The sequence below is a fragment of the Dama dama genome, chromosome 30 (genome assembly GCF_033118175.1).
Source record: "Dama dama isolate Ldn47 chromosome 30, ASM3311817v1, whole genome shotgun sequence".
NCBI classification, from domain to species: Eukaryota; Metazoa; Chordata; class Mammalia; order Artiodactyla; family Cervidae; genus Dama; species Dama dama.
This window is the reverse complement of record NC_083710.1, coordinates 28,890,658-28,896,657: the sequence shown is the minus strand read 5'-3', so window position 1 is coordinate 28,896,657 and position 6,000 is coordinate 28,890,658.

Below are 6,000 nucleotides of genomic sequence, written 5' to 3'. Positions count from 1 at the left end.
AGGAGTTAGGGATGACTCAGCGTTTTCTGCCTTGGTGAGGAACAGATTTGTCATTTACTAAGAGAGAGGAAGAGGAATGGTTGGTGGAGTTCAGCTTTTGTAACCTAAGAGTTCAGCAATAGAGGAGTGGATAAAGAAGATGTGGTACTTACATACAATGGGACATTACCCAGCTATAAAAGAGAAAGAAATAATGCCGTTTGCAACAACATGGATGGACCTAGAGATCATCTCATCATATTGAGTGAAGTAAGTCAAACAGAGAAAGACAGATACCATATGATGTCACTTACATGTGGAATCTAAAATATGATACAAATGAACCTACCTACAAATCAGAAAGTGAAAATGTTAGTTGCTCAGTCATTTCTGACTCTGCGACCCCATGGACTGTAGGCCACCAGCCTCCTTGGTCCATGGGATTCTCCAGGCAAGAATATTGGAGTGGGTTGTCATTCCCTTCTCCAGGGGATCTTCCCTGACCCAGGGATTGAACCTGGATCTCCCGCATTGCAGGCATATTCTTTATCATCTGAGCCACCAGGGAAGAGCTACAAATCAGAAAGGGAGTCATAGACATGGAAAAGTTACCAAAAGGGGGAAAGGGGTGAGGGGAGGGATAAATTAGGAATTTGGTATGAATAGTTACAAACTACTACATGTAAGATAGATAAGCCAGGTCCTATTGTATAATTTATATCTTGTTATAAACTATAATGTAAAAGAAAAAGAGTTGAACTTTTGTTTTTCTTTAACCCTGAGTCCTCTTTTTAGCCCTGTGTTCTTTTGCACAGTATGTTCGTTGATCTTCAACCCCTTTCACCATCTTCTCCTTGACTTGATACAGCTCCTTCCCCCAAACCTCCCCCTTTCATAATTATTCTGCATCTGCTTCATATTCCAATTATGCAGAAAAATTTTGTCAAACATTATTTTCAAACGTTGGCATCATGAAGACATTGGAACTATTCTCTATCTTGGACTCCAGCCATTGAGAGCACTGCTCTCACCCGAACATCGTCTTCCATGCAGTTGTGATGTGCTAAAGAGACAAACCAAGACCTTTAAGCCCTCTTTAGCATAAAACTTTTTGCTCCTGCAGGAGGGTCAAGCTGGAAAGAAAGGACCCATAAGACTTGCTGGGAAACATGAATAAACATCCCTCTTCTCCTCTGATCTTGTAGCTCCCTGGCATCACTGTTCTATCAGATCGCACCCAGAAAGTTGCTTGTTAAAATGGTGGAGGTGATCAGTGTGGACTGTCCAAAGTAACTTATTACGAACAGTGAAGGTAGGCTTGCATACTATCTATTTTTTTAAAAAGTGAATTGGAGCCAACTAAACTGTCTTCCTATCTTATTGTCACTCTCCCTTGCATTCTAGCAAGAGAACAGGATGAAATTACCACTTGCTCCAGTGTTGGGAATTCCACTGAATCTTGAGCATCCCCTTGAGAGTCGACGTGCATGGCAGCCATTGTGTGATTTGACAGAAAAGAGATTGAGGGTTGCTGACTTAGCTGCCTAAGGACGGCGGTGTGCAGGGGGCTCAGAAGAAATACAGGACACCCTCACCGCCTTTACAAAGCTTAAAATGTTCCTAGAGACTCCAAACGGAAGGCCAATCTAATGGTAGCATTTTTCAGTGATTACCCTCCCTCTCTTAAAGCCACCTTCCCCTGCCTCATCTCACACAGTTATTGATTGGTGCCCCAAGAAGCAAGGAATGGCACGAGGCAGCCTGAGCAGCGGCCGCAGCTCAGCGAGTAGGGTCCATGGGCTGGAATCCATTGGCACAGGTCTCCTTTGCGCCACTGGCCTCAGATGAGAACAGCGATAGCATCACCACCACCAATAATAATACGGCTAACACACAATGCACAGTTCCTGTGTGCCAGGCCTGTCTTCTCATTTAATTTTACCACAACCTGGAGAGGCTGGTTCTCCGACTCCTCACTTTCACAGACGAGGAAACCAAGACACAGAGAGGGAAGGGTAACCTGTTCATAGTCCCCCACCAGGAAATAATGGAGGCTGGATTTCACGTGCAGCCTGGCTTCAGACTCTTGTCTGAATCACTCTTCACTGAATCACTGAATACAGGCAAAGGAATTGTCTTCAGTAGGCAGGTAGAAAAAATATTCTCAACAGTTGCTATAGAGACAGCAACACTGAGGCTCTCGGTTACCTTGCCAAGACCATTCTGGGGGGCAAAAGCTTGTAGAAGTGAGTTTAAGAGAGAATTCAAGAGAGAAATTTGGGACAAAAAGTAAAACTTTTTAAAAGAGTTTTGCCTCAAAAGGGAGCATTTCCTCACAGGTGGTAGAAGCTGAAAGTGAAATGCCCAGATATATGCATTAGAAATAAGTCTTTAATAGGTAGATGAGCAAGAAAACTGCATTTGGTACAACTCTAATCTTTAATGTTGATATATGAGGCAGGCACCCAGGCTACCCCACAAAAATAAATCTTGGTGCTACTACTCCAGACAGATTATCTGCAGTGGACAGAGAAATGGTCTGGTATTATCTGCCATGTTCCTAGATTTCTTTATATTTACATATTTACCTTTGTTTTAGAGAGAAGTTTTAAGTTCTCTCTTATCAAATTTCAGTTATACAATATGGTGATATACATAGGGCTTCCCTAATGGCTCAGTGATAAAGAATTCACCTGCCAATGCAGGAGATGGCAGTTCGATCCCTGGGATGGGAAGATCCCCTGGAGAAGGAAATGGCAACCCACTCCAGTATTCTTGCCTGGAAAACCCGACGGACAGAGGAGCCTGGGGGGGGGGGGGGTGGGCAACAGTCCATGGGGTCACAGAGTTGGAATGGTTTAGTGACTGAACAACAACAAAATATTTCATATTTTCTTTATCTGTTCACTGTCGACACTTAGACACTTAGGCTGTTTCTATACCTTGGCTATTGTAAATGATTCTGAAAGGAACATGAGAATACAGCTATCTCTTTCTGATAATGAATTAATTTCCTTTGGACGTATACCTAGAAGTGGGGATGCTGGATCACATGGTGGTCCAAGCTTTAAGTTTCTGAGGAACCACCATGTTGTTTTCCATAGTGGCGGCACCAGTTTCCATTCCCACCAACAGTGTACATGGATTCCCTTTTCTCCACATCTTTGCCAGCATTTGTTGACTCTTGTCTTTTTGATAACGGGTATCCTAACCAGTGTAAGTATATATCTCACTGTGGTTTTGACCTGCATTTCCCTGATGGTTAGTGATATGGAACATTTTTTCATGTATCTGACCATTTGTGTATATCTTCCTTGGGATACTTTGACCATCTTTTAATTGGGGTATTTGTTTATTTGCTACTGACCTTTGAGTTCCTTGTATATTTTGGACATTACCCTTTATCAGATGTGGTTTGTGAATATTTTCTCCCATTTAATAGGTTGCATTTTCAGTTAATTGATGGTTTTCTCTGCTGTGCAGAAGCTTTTTAATTTGATGTAATCACATTTGTTTATTGTAGCTTTTGCTGTCAAATCCAAAAGCTCATACATAGCAAAAACCAATACTGAGTTGCTCATCCATACGTATCTTCCAGGGTGTTACAGTGTCAGGACTTATGTTCAAGTCTTTAATGCATTTTGAGTACATTTTTGGATACAGTTTAAGATAGGGGTCTGTCATGTTCCTAGATTTGAAACTGACAAAGACCAATCCCATTTTCTGCCCAGAGTGCTGTGAAAACCAACACAGAACCAAATATTTGAATCCAAGTAAAAATGTTAAAACTTCCATTTCAAAAGATGAGGATTATCAGGACCAAGAAAAAATGTGCAGTTATAGCTGAGAATCCAACCGCAGGTAATCCTTGATTTCAACTGAGTCATTTGAAAACATGTTACCTAGAAGACAAATTTTTGTGATACTGTAAGTGCTAAGAATAGCAAGAACAAATGTAAATCACCTGCAAAACCTTACAGCTGGACAGGGCGTTACTGTATCTCCAATTATATATGTTTAGGCAATCCATAGCTTTAATACTGCCTATCAATCAGCTTTTGATGAGTCATTACTATCCCATCATTCCCCCTTGGAGTTGAAATTAGATTGATTTTTCTAGCCTGGAGTTTGTTCTATGTTTGAGGAAGTATTTACTTTTAAGACCCACCATTTCAAAATATCAATGCTTCTATTTATTCTCAGCCATAAATTATCCTATTTTAATTTTGAAGATTACAGTTGCTTCCGGTGGCTATTTTTGTTGTGAAGGTGTTAATTATTTTCTGGGCCTCAATTGTGACAGCTGGCCTCATTATCGCAGGTCCAGCACTGAGCCCCGTTTATCACTACTTTGATTTAGCTCCTCTGAGGGACTGACCTAAAATGCCTTTTATTTTTAAAGCTGAAGAATTTAATAGTGTGATTGGGTCGTTGCAACAGCTTCCTAACCAGTGTCTCAGGTTTTCATGTTCACTCTCCAGCCCACAGTCTGTTCTTAGGGTAGCAGTCAAGTGAAGCTTCTGGTGCAAACATATCATGTCACTCCTCTATTAAAACCTTCCAAGGGCTTCATTTCCCTTTGAAAAAAAAATTTTTTTTTATTCTTACCTGGATTTCTTAGGCCCTATGTGATCTAACTAACCTCCACTCCACGGCTTGAGTGAATCTCACAGATACAATGTTGGGCAAAAGAAACCATGGCAAAGAAATACGCATGGCATGACTCCAAAACACTTTTTCAAAAACAGGCAAAACAATGTGTTAAAAATAATAATAGTAGTTATTTTGTAGGAGGAGGGGACGGTAGTGAGAAGAAAAAGGAACACGATTTCTGACACGTGCACAGTGTTCTATCTCTTGCTCAGGGGGTTGGTACGTAGTGTGTTCACTTTATGATAATTCATTGAGTTGTATACCTCCTATGTGTGCACCTCCCAGTAGGTTAACTATACTTCAGTAAAAATACATGCCGGAGAGGGACTTCTCTGGTGGTCCACTTCCACTGTGGAGGGTGAAAGTCTGATCCCTGGTCTGGGAACTAAGATACCACGTGCTGTATGGCGTGGCCAAAAAAAGACACTTGCCAGAGGGAGAATAGGAGGTGAGGAAGTGTAGGAGGTGAGGAAGTGAAGATGGAAAGCATGAAACAGTTCTCTCAAGAAGCTTTAGTCTAACAGAGATAGAGAAACGGAGCACTAACTGAAAGAATGTGAGGTCAAGTCAAAGGATTTTTTGAGTTGGTTTGTTAAAATGAGATATATTAAAGTATGTTCACTGTGCTATGGGATCTGCCCTGTCTGAAGCACTATTCAAGAGGAATAGGGGAAGAGGGGTATTTGCTAAAGGGACTTTGCATCTCATCCTCATCAAGAGGGGATGAGACCCAGGACCCAGGAGTAGAAGGTGAGTCTAGAAAGTAGCACAGCAGAGTACAAAGGATCCGACAGTGACTGAATTCTATTCAGAAGAGCCTGGGTTCAGGATAAGGGAGTGCCAGGGTCCCCATAGGGGATGTCAAAACGGTGGGAAAGGAACATGGGTAGCTTAGACTTCTGGTGGTGACTGTGTTAAATGACATGGAAAACTCTTTAGGAGTTGGTTTCAATCTATAGAGAAGGGGTAATTCTGTGTTGTAACAGGAGGAAGAAAATTGTATTTTTGTGCCCTTCTCATGTCTTGTATGGCCCCTCTGCAGGGGGAGAAAGTCTTGAACTTACAATGCATTCCTAGATATAGAACTGTGGGATTAAAAGTATGTACATTTGAAATTTTGATGGACATTGCCAAAGAAGTGATGCAAATTCAAGCTCCTTTCCACACTTAGGATGGTTTTCTCCCACCTTCTTGACAACCCTGTATTAATGTTTATAATCTTTGCTAAATCTTGTAGGTGAGAAATAGCTCACTGTTATCAATGACTAGTGAAAACATTTGTTCATATATTCACCTCCTTTATGTTTCATCTTTATGAAATGCTGTACATGACTTTTGCCCATTTTTCTCTACTTGTGTTTTCCTCAT